This window comes from Thalassophryne amazonica, chromosome 1, assembly GCF_902500255.1.
Source record: "Thalassophryne amazonica chromosome 1, fThaAma1.1, whole genome shotgun sequence".
Taxonomy (NCBI): domain Eukaryota; kingdom Metazoa; phylum Chordata; class Actinopteri; order Batrachoidiformes; family Batrachoididae; genus Thalassophryne; species Thalassophryne amazonica.
In genome coordinates this window covers 103,168,014-103,183,851 of record NC_047103.1, presented here as the reverse complement: position 1 = coordinate 103,183,851, position 15,838 = coordinate 103,168,014, and the positions used below count along the sequence as shown (strand labels likewise).

The following is a 15,838-nucleotide window of genomic DNA, read 5'->3' as shown; positions in this document are numbered from 1 at the left end:
GATGGACTGTATGGGCCCCATGGGTGAAAAGGTCTAGGCTCAGGACATATGGGTCCTAGATGTCACCAAAATTCAACCTTCACTGCACATGCGTCATTTCTGTGCGGCAGCTGTGGTTCACCGATTATCACCTCGTTTCTGCTTCAAACTGCACTCCAGTCATCTATCTCAGCGACAGATATCTGAAGCTTTTGTACAACAATCATTTCCATATAAATTCAGCATTATTTTATAATAAAAGATGGAGGCTGCAATCAGACTGCAGCAGTGAGATAAGCTTTATCATCTGATGGTTAATAATCCCATTAATCCATTTGATCGCTTTGGGTGTAGAGACTGTCAGACAAGCTGCTGAGCTCCGAAATGACACATGCGCAGTTGGACGCAGGACAGACCAATTTTTAGGGGCGGACCGTTTGGTCTGCCACACCGGCGCCTAAATGAGGCAGACCTTTATTCAAGGCCAGTGATTATTAACAAAATGCTGCTTGTTGTCTGTACTGTAATATGGTGTTATGTTTCACACAGATATCCCTGGGTGGGGTGAACCAAAGACAACCGTTTTAGATCAGAGCCCTCTATGTGGCTGCGAACCGTCTCCATAGCCTAATGTGCACATGCTAAACAACGAAGGCCACAAGGGCTGCTTGATAAATTTTCCAGTTTCCCTCCTTCCTCTCCAGTCATATTTTAGAAGTTTTTGCAGTGTGCACGCAGATTACATTTCAATAATGGATAAAACTGAAGAACATTTGGCAGAAAAGTCCACAAATATGACAGACAACACGGAGTCTAAAAACTACAAAGACACTCAAATGACTCGCAGTTCATGGAGAGAAACTGCATGTACCCCAACGTTGGCTAGGAGGTTTGATGATTGTATAAAGAAATTAAAGTCTGAGTCTGATGTGCTGCTGCACCTACGTCATTTGGGAGCGTCAGTAGCGATTCACCGATTATCCTCGTTTCTGCTTCAAACTAGCTTTAGAATGATTTAAGAGGTTTTACCTTGTCATCTGATGGTTAATAATCACAATACTCCCTTTGATCTCTTTAGGGCTGAAACGATTAATCGAGTAATTCGAATAATTTGATTACAAAAAATTCTTTGCCTCGAAGCTTCATTTAAAGCTGTAGTACATATGCCAGGCCTGTAGGTGGCATTGTAAGGCTCCCACAAAAAACTGAGAAGAAGACCGTCGAGCATGCCCATAACTAATGTAAGCGCTAATCAATGTAGCAGGCGATGCTACAAGTTTACAAAGCCACATGCTAAGTAAAATAAAGCCTTTTAACAGAAAGGGTCTGTGCTGATCTTCTGAAACGGACTTATTATGCATTTAAAGTAAAGCAGCATGTTTATATATATATTTTTTATATTTATATATTTTTTTAAACGTGGTTTGCTCCACTGGCTGCTCTCCACCTCCGCAGATGAAGCGAAAGGAATCGCACTTTAAATTAATCATGTTTAACTATTTAAAAAAACGCCTATATTCAGATTTGATAAGAGTTTTTATCAACAGGCTGTAGAGTTAATTTATCAGTGCAGCTGTTGTGGAAATGTTGCATATCCAAGCCGTTTTTTCAAAGGCTTTGTTATTCGCCAAGTATCCACAGAAAACAATTAATTTGACTTCGGTTTGAGCTGCTCTGTACAGCATGTAGAAATATACACTAAACACTGAATAAATCACAGCAATAAAAAGTGCAAATGAAATGTGCAATAAGAAAAAAAAAAGACTGTCCTGTCAGCAGACTGCGAGGGCTTAAGCCCAGAGCGTCTGGGCTTATGGTTTGGCAAAGCTCCAAAACTTAATGTGAAAAAATAAATTACCTGGGAAAACAAAGAGAGGAACATCCTGAACTTAAAAATCTGCATGATGGCACAGCGACATTGTGCCACTACTGATACTGTTTAAAAATACAAAAGTACTTTTTTTTTTAATCCAATTACTTGATTAATCTATAAAATAATCGATAGAATACTCGATTCCAAAACTATTCGATAGCTGCAGCCCTAGATCTCTTTGGGTTGTGAGGGTCAGTCTCAGACGATCTGCTGTGGTCCCAAATGAGCATGTGTGGTGAAGGCAGGGCAGACCAATTTTTTTTTGGGGGGGGGGGGGTGTTTGGTCTGCGACACTGGAACAGGTCAACCTGATCCCCCCCATGCACATCTTTGTTCTGATCTGGTGATTACAAACGATATAATCCAGCTGTCTCCAACTAACTGGCTTGTGACAAAATGTGAAAATTAATGCATCTCTGCAAGGTGTCTGAGACAGAAACATAACAGTTACTGTGACAGAACCGAACAAGCAAGTCATAAATGATGGCTAAAGCTTCCAGAAGGTGACTGACACTTTGCCACATGAAGTACGGCGCACAATCAAGTCGAATTGGTGAATGCAGTTTTTGTCTCGTGTGTATTTGAGAGTGAATGCAGAGTGAAACGTCGTGCGGCTCCTCTGCGGCTGAAGCCACAATGCCCTCTACAGGCCTTGTGACAGTTTGCATAAGATGCCAGGTTGATTTTCGGCTACACACTTGACATCATTTGAGACATTTGTTATTCAGATTTAATAAGGTATGACAGGGAGAAGTAACATTTAACCGGAACAATCACGAAGGAAAATTGGACATTCATGTATCTGCTCGCATTAGCTTACCCCACACCTCTGTACATTTGTCTAAATATACAGCAACTAAGACATTCAGAACGGCTGTCCAAGCCTCTCTCATAATATAAAACACAACAACGTCCAAAAAGAGCCACGAGCATCACTGACCTGTGTGAAGAGAAGAAACCACCAAAGACTCAGAGCGTGTAGACTCTGAAGGACAGTCTTCTTCTTTTGTTCAAGGCAGCTGACGCTAGTTTGGACTACCGCCACCACGTGGACAGGAGTACACAGCGGCGGAGTGACATTCTGAGCAAACGGCAGGCGCAACCTCTGGTTCTATTTTAGTACATAGATTAGAACAGGCTCATAAATAAATGTAAATGATCCAGTATTGTATCGTAAAAAATATTTTAATGGTCATTTAAATGCTAAAAAATGCAAGTCTAAAATGTACACTGCAGAAGATCATCACTTTTAACATCTATGAACCACACTGTAAGACATGTGAAGTGAAATGTATTTATTTTTTTAAGATAAGCAATAATTTCCAACAGAAATTGTAAGCAATGTAACTCAAGTTCCAGTTTATTATCATACACATTTAAAAGCACAGTGTACAATAAAAAGCAATGTACTTAGGGGAAGTTAGAAAAGTATTCAACTTGGGTAAAGTTAGAAAGATATTCACAGCTAAATAGATCTTAAGAGAAACGCTGTAGAAAGACAAACACCACTAGTTTCTAACCTCAGGAAGGTAGACAACGAGCTACAACCTTATTTTTATCCATATGAGGCGACCTCTGAACTGAAAAAATATCACTGAACTGAACTGAACGGGCAGGCGGCAGAGAAACGGAAGCTTAGGGACCGTCTACAAAGTGCAAACACGGGAAAAAAAAAGACACCAGAAAATTGAATAAATCACTGCAAGGAGTGATATCACCAAATTCATTGCACACATCAGTGGGGTCCTGCTGATTATACTACAGAGCTCAGTTTGGGAAAATGCCATTATGAAAAACTTTGCAGAATTTATTTATTAAATTTTCAATAGCATCAAAGTCACAAGATGTGGTGTCACCAGATTCACTGCACACAACAGCGGTGTCGTGTTGATTATACTACAGAACTCCCTTTCGAAAAAAGTCATTTAAAAAATTTGAGAATTTTTTATTGTTTATATTTTCAGTAGCATCAAAGTCATTAGGTGTAGTGACGCAAAATTTACTGCAGACATCAGTGGTGTCCTGCTGATTATACTACAACACTCACTTTGGGAAAAAGTCATTTTAAAAAAAAATTTGGATAATTTGATTGTTTATATTATCAAGAGCATCAAAGTGATAAGGTGAAGTGACACAAAATTTACTGCACACAACAGGGGTGTCCTGCAGATTATACCACAACACTCACTTTGGGAAAAAGGCTTTTTTTTTTATTTGGACAATTTTTGATTGATGTTACTGAAAATATAAACAAAGTCATAAGATGTGGTGTCACCAAATTAACTGCACACAACAGCCATGTCCTGCTGATTAGACAACAGAACTCACTTTGAAAAAAGTAATTTAAAAAAATTTGGAGAATTTTTCATTGATTAAATTTTCACTAGCATCAATGTCATAAGCTGTAGTGACACAAAATTTACTGCAATCAACAGGACACAGCTGTTATGTGCAATAAATTGTCACTAAAAAATTCTCCAAAATTTTTTAAAGTTATTTTTCAAAACTGTGTGCTGTAGTATAATCAGCAGGACACCACTGTTGTCTGCAGTAAATTTTGTGTCACTACACCTTATGACGTTGATGCTATTGAAAATTTAAACAAAAAGAAATTCTCCATTTTTTTTAATGACTCTCAAACTGAGTCTGATAGTATAATCAACAGGACACGACTGTTGTGTGCAGTGAATTTTGTGTCACTACATCTTAAGACTTTGAGGCTATTGAAAATATAAACAATAAAAAATTCTCCAAAATGTTTTAAAATTACTTTTTTCCAAACTGAGTGCTGTAGTATAATCTACAGGACATGGCTGTTATGTGCAGTGAATTTGGTGAGACCACATCTTATGAGTTTGATGCTATTGAAAATATAAACAATCAAAAATTCTCCAAATATTTTTTTTAAATGACTTTTTCCCAAACTGAGTCCTGTAGTATAATCAACAGGACATGGCTGTTGTGTGCAGTGAATTTTGTATCACTACACCTTATGACTTTGATGCTATTGAAAATTTAACAATCAAAAATTCTCCAATTTTTTTTTAAATGACTTTTTCCCCAAAGTGAGTGTTGTAGTGTAATCAGCAGGACACCCCTGTTGTGTGCAGTAATTTTGTTACTACACCTTATGACTTTGATATTATTGAAAATTTTTAAAATGAAAAATCCCAATTTTTTTTTAAATTACTTTTTCCAAAAGTGAGTGTTGTAGTATTAGTGTAATTCCGTAGGATTTTTGTGCCAAAATTGATTTTTTTGTTGATTTGACTTGGTTAGTGGTCCAGTTAACTGAAAATAATGGGGTACAATTTTTCTGACCCCTGTAACCCCCCTCTATGGGGGTCATTCTGCCCGGGTGGCCCTCAAACAGTATAAAGCGTATCTTCCTCAATTCTAGACCAATTTTCACAATCTTACAGTCCTTTTTTTAATTTGTAAGGGTGCTAAATACATAAATAATACACCCTGCATGCAATAAATCAAGCTTTGTTGCTTTTCTGTATTTTGGGGGGCTGGGTCTCCTAAGGGCCCCAAAATTAATCTATGGGGTTATGAGGGTACTCAACATAATAATGATACACCCTGGATAACATGAAAAATATTGATTTCATTTTTGGTTATCTCCCTTCGCAAGATATCAGCTGTCACTCTCAGTTTTGCAACTGTGTCAAGTGAATCTAGGTGGACATCAATAGCTTTGCTAACACCCTTCAGGGTAACAAGTTTGTCAGGCTCATTCTTACGCAGTGATTTGACAAACTGGAAATTTGGCAGACGCTCAGTGATTAACCTTTTCAGGTGTTTTCTGTAGTTTTCATCACCCTTGACCTCTATCTGATATCTTTTCAAGAGCGAGATGTAGGCCTCATTCACCTCAGCCATATTTATTGTGTCACAATCATCCACAACTGTATTTTGAATGAACATGAGTAACTCTTCATCACAAAGAGATTGGATCAGAGGCACATTGCTGTGGCCCTCAGAAGTCTTTCTGAGGGCCACAGTTCTCTGTGCTGACCGTAAGCAGTTTCTGTGATAGAACTTTTCTTGAGCAGCTGCATCACCAGCATCAAACAGATCAGAAACACAAGTTCGGACATGATCATCACATGTGTTCAACTTTATCTGAAGCAATGTTTCACCCATTCTATCAGTAAAAACCTGATGCAAAGACTCTTTGGCCTCAGATGCACAGAAAGAACATGAAGAGAACAGACACACCTCTGCTTTAGATAGACTTTTTGACCTTTTTGGACGGTTTGGAGCATTTGAACATGAGGGGCGACCTACAGCAGGAAAGAAACCTATGGGGGAGTTAGATCTATCACGCTTTTTAGCACCCTCCCTGAGTCTTTTAATTACACATTTATTCACAAGGGGTTTACGGCATTCACTGTGATATAACAAGTCTTTTCTTTTTGACTGTTCCAAACTTGATAAGCTCTCTGTGAGGTTTTGAATGCTGGTATCCCCAAGGCTTATTCTTTCTTTACAACAGTCCAGGAGTTCTTTAACCATCTGTGGATTACAAACAAGTCTTTTGGATGATGTTTCACCCTCATTGCAGATGATACAAGCACTCATTTTGCAGACACAGCTTCAAGGATACTCACTTCACCGTTATGCATAATCTACAACACACACAAATATAAATATATTTTAATACAGTTACCTATGGATGTTATTTTGATAATGTGTGGTGTCTTATTCTAACTTATTTTATCTTATTCTATGTTATCTTGTGTAAACTAATTGTTAATCAGAAAACATTTACCTTATTTACTTATATAACATGTGTTATTGTTACAGTATATAAAAATAACTATTACTTACCTGGTCATGAAACCAAATGTTAACACTGAAATTATTATTCCCTTAAAAACCACAGCATCTCCAAAGATTCCTGTCTGTCCAAAACTGACTGTGGTCACTGAAAAATTTATGAGTAACATGTAGTTGATAAAACTGGTAAATTGTAACAAATCCTTATTCCATTAATAATATAAAGACTTAAATATCAGTCTGTGCTGAGTCTGCAATTTATAAAAAAGTTTTATATGAAGTTGGCAACAATGAAAACCCATAAAAGACTCTAAAGTTTAATAGAAGTGACTAAGAACAGGGGAAGATAGTAATTTAGAGGGTTTTTTGCATCCTCGGCAAACAAGTCCCTCCAAAAGGGGGTTATGGGGGTCAGAAAAATTGTACCCCACTATTTTCAGTCAACTGGACCCCTACCCAAGTCAAATCAGCAAAAAAAAAAAAATCAATTTTGGCACAAAAATCCTACGGGAGCCCTTTTTTATGACATATCGCACCACACTATATAATCAGCAGGACACCACTGTTGTGTGTAGTAAATTTTGTCACTACACCTTATCACTTTGATGCTATTGAAAATAAAAATAAAAAATTCTCCAAAATTTTTTTAAAAATGACTTTTCAAAACTGAGTGCTGTAGTATAATCTATGAGGGTAGGCTGAAAAGTTCTAAGGCTGACTATGACGCAGTTGTCGAACTGAACAAATTCAGGGTTATTTTTCTACATAGTCTCCCTGTAACTCCACACACTTCTTCCAGCGGTGCTTGAGTGCTTCGATTCCCTTTTCATAGAAGCTTTCATCTTGAGAGTCAAAATAGTCCTCAATCGCAGCCATCATCTCATCATTGCTCCGATAGTGCTTCCCAGCCAAGTTTTTTTTTCAGGTTTGGGAACAGATGAAAGTCCGAGGGTGCCAAGTCAGGGGAGTATGGTGGGTGATCTACCAGTTCAAATCCACACTCATGGATAGTGGCCATGGCCACTGTTGACTTGTGAGCTGGGGCATTGTCTTGATGGAACAGCACCCCTTTTGTCAGCTTTCCTGGTCTCTTTTTGATAGCCTTGCATAACTGTCTCAGTAGGTTAGAATAGTACTGTCCATTTATGGTTTGTCCCTTTTCAAGATAGTCCACGAACACAATGCCCTTGGCATCCCAGAAAACTGAAACCATGACCTTCCCAGCAGACGAAACGGCCATGTCCTTCTTTGGAGGTTGTGACCTTGGGTGTTTCCACTGCATTGATTGTTTTTTTGTCTCTTGTTCAAAGTGGTGAACCCAACACTCATCCTGGGTAAGAAAACGTTCCATGTAATTGGCTGGAACCTCTTCAAATTGTGCCAAGTTTGCCTTCGACATGACTAGCCTGGTGCGTTTCTGATCAGGCGTCAGAAGACGTGGCACCCACCGAGCTGACACCTTTGACATTCCAAGTTCTTCACGCAGAATGTGTTCAATTCTCTCACAGGATATTCCCACAGCATCTGCTAACTGATTAATCGTTGATCGTCTGTCGTCCATCACCATTTCATGAACAAGGTCAATGTTTTTCTGGGTTGTGTCTGTTGCAGGCCGCCCAGACCTTGGGTCGTCTTTTTCTCCAAAAAAAAATTTTTTTTAATGACTTTTTCCCCAAAGCGAGTGTTGTAGTATAATCTGCAGGACACCCCTGTTGTGTGCAGTAAATTCTATGCCACTACACCTTATGACTTTGATGCTATTGAAAATATAATCAATCAAAAATTCTCTAAAATTTTTTTTGTTGACTTTTTCCCAAAGTGAGTGTTGGAGTATAATCAGCAGTATAATCAGCAGTATAATCAGCAGGACACCACTGTTGTGTGCAGTAAATTTTTGTGTCACTACACCTTATGACTTTCATGCTATTGAAAATATAAAGAATGAAAAATTCTACAACATTTTTTAACATTACTTTTTTCCAAGCTGACTGCTGTAGTTTAATCTACAGGACACGGCTGTTGTGTGCAGTGAATTTGGTGACACCACATCTTATGACTTTGATGCTAATGAAAATAAAAAACAATCAAAAATTCTCCAAAAAACTTTTTAATGACATTCACAAACTGAGTCCTGTAGTATAATCAACAGGACACGGCTGTTCTGCGCATTGAATTTTGTGTCACTACACCTTATGACTTTGAGGCTATTGAAATTTTAACAATCAAAAATTCTCCAAAAATGTTTTTTAAAATGACTTTTTCCCAAAGTGAGTGTTGTAGTATAATCTGCAGGACACCCCTGTTGTGTGCAGTAAATTTTGTGTCACAACACCTTATGACTTTGATGCTAATGAAAATATAAATCAAATCAATTTTATTTATATAGCGCCAAATCACAACAAACAGTTGCCCCAAGGCGCTTTATATTTTTAGGCAAAAGCCATACAATAATTACAGAAAAACCCCAACGGTCAAAACGACCCCCTGTGAGCAAGCACTTGGCGACAGTGGGAAGGAAAAACTCCCTTTTAACAGGAAGAAACCTCCAGCAGAACCAGGCTCAGGGAGGGGCAATCTTCTGCTGGGACTTGTTGGGGCTGAGGGGAGAGAATCAGGAAAAAGACATGCTGTGGAAGACAGCAGAGATCAATCACTAATGATTAAATGCAGAGTGGTGCATACAGAGCAAAAAGAGAAAGAAACACTCAGTGCATCATGGGAACCCCCAGCAGTCTAAGTCTATAGCAGCATAACTACGGGATGGTCCAGGGTCACCCGAGTGTAATCAGCAGGACACCCCTGTTGTGTGCAGTAAATTTTGTGTCACTACACCTTATGATTTTGATGCTATTGAAAATTTAACAATAAAAAATTCTCCAAAATTTTTTTTTAAATTACTTTTTCCCCAAACTGAGTCCTGTTATATAATCACCAGGACACGGCTGTTGTGTGCAGTGAATTTTGTGTCACTACATCTTATGACTTTGAAGCCATTGAAAATTTAACAATAAAAAATTCTCCAAAATTGTTTTTTACAATGACTTTTTCCTAAAGTGAGTGCTGTAGTATAATCTGCAGGACACCACTGTTGTGTGCAGAAAATTGTGTCACTACACCTTATGACTTTGATGCTATTGAGAATTTAACAATAAAAAACTCTCCAAAATTTTTTTAAAATGACTTCTTCCCCACCTGAGTCCTGTAGTATAATCAACAGGACACAGCTGTTGTGTGCAGTAAATTTTGTGTCACTACACCTTATGATTTTGATGCTATTGAAAATATAAATAAAAAATTCTCCAAAAATTTTTTTTAAAATGACTTTTTCCCCAAAGTGAGTGTTGTAGTAGAATCAGCAGGACACCCCTGTTGTGTGCAGCAAATTTTGTGTCACTACACCTTATGACTTTGATGCTATTGAAAATTTAACAATAAAAAAAATTCTCAAATTTTTTTATAATTATTTTCCCAAAGTGAGTTATAGTATAATCAGCAGTACACCCCTGTTGTGTGCAGTACATTTTGTTACTGCATCTTATGAAGTTGATACTATTGAAAATTTTAAAAATGAAAAATCCATCAAAATTTTTGTAAATGACTTTTTCCCAAAGTGAGTGTTGTAGTATAATCAGCAGGGCACCGCTGTTGTGTGCAGTAATTTTTGTGTCACTACACCTTATGACTTTGATGCTATTGAAAATATAATCAATAAAAAATTCTCCAAAATGTTTTAAAAATGACTTTTTCCCAAAGTGAGTGTTGTAGTAGAATCAGCAGGACACCACTGTTGTGTGCAGTAAGTTTTGTGTCACTACACCTTATGACTTTCATGCTACTGAAAATATAAACAATGAAAAATTCTACAACATTTTTTAAAATTACTTTTTTCCAAGCTGACTGCAGTAGTTTAATCTGCAGGACACCCCTATTGTGTGCAGTAAATCTTGTTACTATACCTTATGACTATTGAAAATTTAAACAATGAAAAATTCTCCCATTTTTTTAAATGACTTTTTTCCAAAGCAAGTTCTGTAGTATAATCAACACGACACCGCTGTTGTGTGCAGTAAATTTGTTGACACCACATCTTGTGACTTTGATGCTATTGAAAATTTAATCAAAAAATTCTCCAAAATTTTTTAAAATTACTTTTTTCCCAAACTGAGTGCTGTAGTATAATCTACAGGACACGGTTATTGTGTGCAGTGAATCTGGTGACACTGCATCTTGTGACTTTGATGCTATTGAAATTTTAAAAATAAAAAAATTCTGCAAAGTTTTTCATAATGGCATTTTCCCAAACTGAGCTCTGTAGTATAATCAACAGGACCCCACTGATGTGTGGAGTGAATTTGGTGATATCACTCATTATTACAGTGATTTATTCAATAATTTTCTGGTGTCTTTTTCCGTGTTTGCACTTTGTAGACGGTCCCTAAGCTTAGTTTCTCTGCCACCTGCCTGTTCAGATCAGTGATATTTTATCAGCTCAGAGGACGACTCCTATGGATAAAAATAAGGTTGTAGCTTGTTGGCTACCTTCCTGAGGTTAGAAACTAATGGTGTTTGTCTTTCTACAATGTTTCTCTTAAGATCTATTGAGCCGTGAACTTTGAATCTGAATATTTTTGTGCCTGTTTTCTGTCATAGCTAACTTGCATGGTTCAGGGGCTTCATGTACAAAGACTTGCGTGGATTTCCTACTGAAACACGTGCACACTAAAGCCCAGAAACTGGCGTAAGCACAAAAATATTCAGATGTATCAAAGTGAGTGTATGCATGGATCCAAGCATGTTCCCTTTGTACATCCCATTGAACGTGGAATTGAGCGCACATGCAGACCGACCAAGCCCCTCCCTTTCCACACCCCTATTTAAATGTGCAAGTCCATGTAAATGGACCTGGACACCTGGCAATACCCTGTCTGTCCAATCAGTCAACATGAACACAGAAAAGAAATTATACCAATTGCGAGCTACAGATGAGTGGAAATAACATGGAGACACACATGGATAGTTTATTTGGTTCCCTGTCAAACAGAATGAACATAAAATAAGCGCTGTGGACTCAGCGCTGTGGATTCAGAACAGTGCACACACGCTGAAGTTAAAGTCAAGTGCGCGGTGGCTGACAGTCTGACATTCACAACTTTACACATGCATTTATTGGCAAATACTGAACACAGGGAGACACAGGGTGCTCCAGTCTCACCATCAAGAAAAGGAAAAGACATGAATCATAACAAAAAACATATCTGAATGCGCACATGTGTGCCTGCGCTGGTTTTCATTTGGAACAATTACACAAATAAACTATTTACCACACAGCCTCCCGACATGCACCGTCCCTGTTCCCAACCCAACCTAATGCATTTGTGCATCATATGATTTGAAGATTGATGGAATGAAAGTATTTCCTATGAACAAAAACAAATTCATCATGTGATGGCACCTTTATAGCAAAATGTGTGCAGTCAATAGCTCTGATTACATTACATTTAATATTTCAATGTGATGTACCTGGATAACATTCGGATGACTGCATTCCACACAGATGGCATGGCTCCGCTCAAGGTTGACTGGCACACCAATTGGCAAACTCCCACTGGAATGTCTGTTGCCAGGAATCACTGTGTGGTCAGCACCTCTGTGGGTCCAGACAACCCCTGGCTGCTCGCCATATTGTGCTCTGGGTCAGCCACAGTTCTGCTGCTGTGCAAACTCCAGTAACAGTAGCCTTGGTAATCAAAATCAGTTTATGAGCCAATTATCATTTGCAAGTAAATTCTCACATTCCCTGAATACACACTCACATCAGATTGCACCATTTGCAAGGTCTTCTAACAATGCTAATGCAGCCATTGTTAATGCCGTTTTCTTCACTTTGTGCACCGCATTTTTGTCAATGATTCCCCAGGAGAGGGAGTCAGAAATTTGTGTATTCAGAAAGGTGTATTCAGTTTCAGTTGTTGTTACACCACCATATGGACAGGTTACTCACTTCATCCGGATACAGTATGTTATCTCATCCTTGTTTGCTATAAGGCCTATCACTGCCGTATCATCTTCAAATTTTACAATGCTATTTGTAGGATGTTTAACCACACAGTCATATGTATAGAGATTATACAGCAAGGGGCCCGAAACAACAACCTTGTGGAGCACTAGTATTCAGAACTGTGGCAGATGAATTTCTGTCACCAGCTTTTACTGTCTGTGGTCAGAAACGTCTGTAACCATCTGCAGAGTTCAGTCAGCTTAGATACCAAACTAGATAGTCTGATGATATTATGTAAACTGTAATGGGTCAGTATTGGCAGGTAGGTTATGTATGCCCTTACCAGCTGCTCCAAGCACTTCATAATGACAGATGTTAAAGCTACAGGTCAAATATTCAGGCAAGAGGCAGGCGCTTGACTGGATACAGGCACAATCAATTTCTTAAAACATGGACCACACAGAGACAGGGACAGGTTAAAAGTTTCTGTAAAAACAGAAAAGAGGTGGCTGTAGCAGGACTTGAGGACCAGTGGATTAATACTATCGCTGTACTAGTGGCTCCTCAACATGCTCAAAACAGGCATAAAATGTGTTCAGTTCATGGGGGAATGAAGCGGTGGTGTTGGCAAGGTCACCAGGGCTTGGTTTATAGCCAGTTACAGCCTCCTGCAGTCTCTGCTGTAAATGGTTTAAGTCCCTGTTGCATCAGTAGGTTTTAAGTTTATCCCGGTATTTTTTTTTTTTTTTTTTGATAGGATAACTTTAATCAGCCCATACATGGTTTCTGAAAACGGGGTTAATTAATTTGGTTAATTTATTTGTTTAATTTGTATTTTTGACAACAATGTGTCTTTCAGTGCTGTCCAGGTTAGTGCATTTTATTCCAGAGCAGAAGGTTCCTGGTTCAATGCCACCCCTGCATATTCTCCGTGTAATGTGGAGTTGCGTCAGGAAGGGCATCCAGCATAAAACGTGCCAAAAAACATGCAGATCCATACTAGTTCTGCTGTGGTGATCCAAAGTGAGAAAATGGGAGAAGCCAAAGGGACTTACTATTTTGACACCCTGGTAAAGCATGTTCACACAAAACAAGGCCCATGGGCCTCATGTGGCTCACAGGGCACCAGTTAGCAACCCTGCTTCAGGCAGAGCACAGCAACGCTGCCGTTTCTGATAAATGTCACAAATCACAATAAGAGTGCAAACGTTTTGTAGTTTCTCTTTTAAGTGACAGTTGAATTTAGGAGTACATATGTCTGGCTTGAAAAAGTAACAAATTTATAACAAATTGTGCAAAGTGAGTCTTCTTGTATCTGGAAGGTTCTATGTGTGCAGTACCTGAGGTTACCTGCAGGGGCGCTAAGCGTCACTACATAAGGCTGTGGCTACAAACAGACCAGTACAGAAGTAAGGTGGAATCATGGGCCTGTCACATTGCACACTTTATATGCCTCAGGCAGCGCCTGCCAACACCTCAACACCTAAACGCATGATGCCACACGTGTTGGAAGTGGGGGGGGACTTGAAAAAAAGCTTAGCGATCACCATGTTGGATTTGCATATGTAGAACCATGAAAAAGCTTTAAAAAGCAGCAGTAGAACGATTCTCCCATCACCCTGCTGAGAGAAGCTTTTTTTCAGCTCCTTTTTGGAGTGACACCGAGCCGAGAGAGGACTGACGACTTGGTGGAGTATGATCGAACCGCCACAGCGGGCCGACCTCCACACAAATTGGCTAAACCCAGGATGGGAGAAGGTTCCGCCCTTTTTGCCTCTGATTGGCTAGAAGGTGTCTACCATGAATGGCTATTTGATCTGGTCATAAAACGTCATCTTACGTTCAGGAACTGCTGTGTCTTGTTTATCAAGCTATCGAGATCGTAACGGTGTGATAAATGCGTGCTGCTATATTTATATTCCAAGCTCACATTTTCATAGCCTGTTTAGAGTGTATTTAGATTAGTCTTAGTTTTTTGGGGTAGTTTTGTGATTAAAATGTGAACTTACACTGTCATCACAATGTTGGATTTGTTAGATAATATCTGTGCTAATTCTTTATTTTATGTTAGCTATCAAGTATTTGTGTTATTTGTTTGAAAGTTCTGAGAAATATAAGTTAAGTTTCACTTCCATCATATATCCAAGTTTCAGACACAGGGAGATCGTCCCCTGTTGGTGAGAGCCAGTAACGTTAGAAATGTGAGACTAAACCACACATTAACACCCACATTGTATAAAAGTGCTGTACAAGTTACTTTGTGGGCCTTCACAAGATGGACACAGGCCTGATTTTTGTCATGACCTTAACTAAACTAAAAATGAATACAATGGTTTGGTTCTTGGTAAGGGGCAGTAAATTACATGAAAGAACTGGGTAGAAATAACAGATTGTTTACGCTGTTAGCTCTCGAGCATTGAAAAGTATCCTATTAAAGCATATGCTGACTTGTGCAATGCCTGGGTCCAAATGTAGGCCTATGCAGTAAAATATCTCCTCCAATCTTAACCCATTTAAACCCATCAGTCACAATTGTGACTGGGAAAAAAATATGACACTTTCAAGTCTTTAAAAATGTCACTGAACCAATCATCAGTACATGTAGAGCAAAAAAGGAGACATGGAAGGGTTGAAATGAAGTATGCAATTTCAAGTGTGTAGTTGAATTTGTCACATGACCAGAGCTGTTTACATTATACTGGCACAGACAGAATCGAATTGTTATACCAATGCTGTCAAACAAAACCTTAGGAAGGTTTGTTCAAATAAACATATCACCAAGATTTTCAAATTTTCTAGAATTTACACTTTTCTCATTCAATCATCAAAATATGAACATTGTATCTCTCTCAAAAATGTTACTATGACTTGTCCCAGCTCAGTGCAACACACTCAAATCAAAATCATAAACATAGCTCCCCCCACCCCAGTGGACCGAACATGTCAAAATAGTCCAATATTTACACACTTTACAGCACCACCACTGTCTCACCTTCACCCCAATGGACCTTACATACTGCATTTATATATATTGCACACACTCCCCACACACCTCATCCACCATTCACCACCCCATTGTACCCACCCCACTGGACCAAACATACTATCAGAGTACAATTCTAATACAGTGGTCCCTCGTTTATCGCGGGAGTTCCGTTCTAAAAATAACCCGCGATAAGCGAAATCTGCGAAGTAGTCAGCGC

The 15,838-nt window shown here is 38.7% G+C and overlaps 1 protein-coding gene across 1 annotated transcript in view; it reads right to left on the bottom strand.

Annotated features, from left to right (window-relative positions):
• The window catches only part of LOC117510506 (cytochrome c-type heme lyase-like), a 49,964-nt gene extending 47,092 nt beyond the window's left edge, over positions 1 to 2,872 (bottom strand). The window contains exon 1 of the mRNA XM_034170282.1: positions 2,793 to 2,872. The gene's annotated coding sequence lies outside the window, so the exon portion shown is untranslated. The remainder of the gene's footprint in view (positions 1 to 2,792) is intronic.
• Positions 2,873 to 15,838: the final 12,966 nt, after the last annotated feature.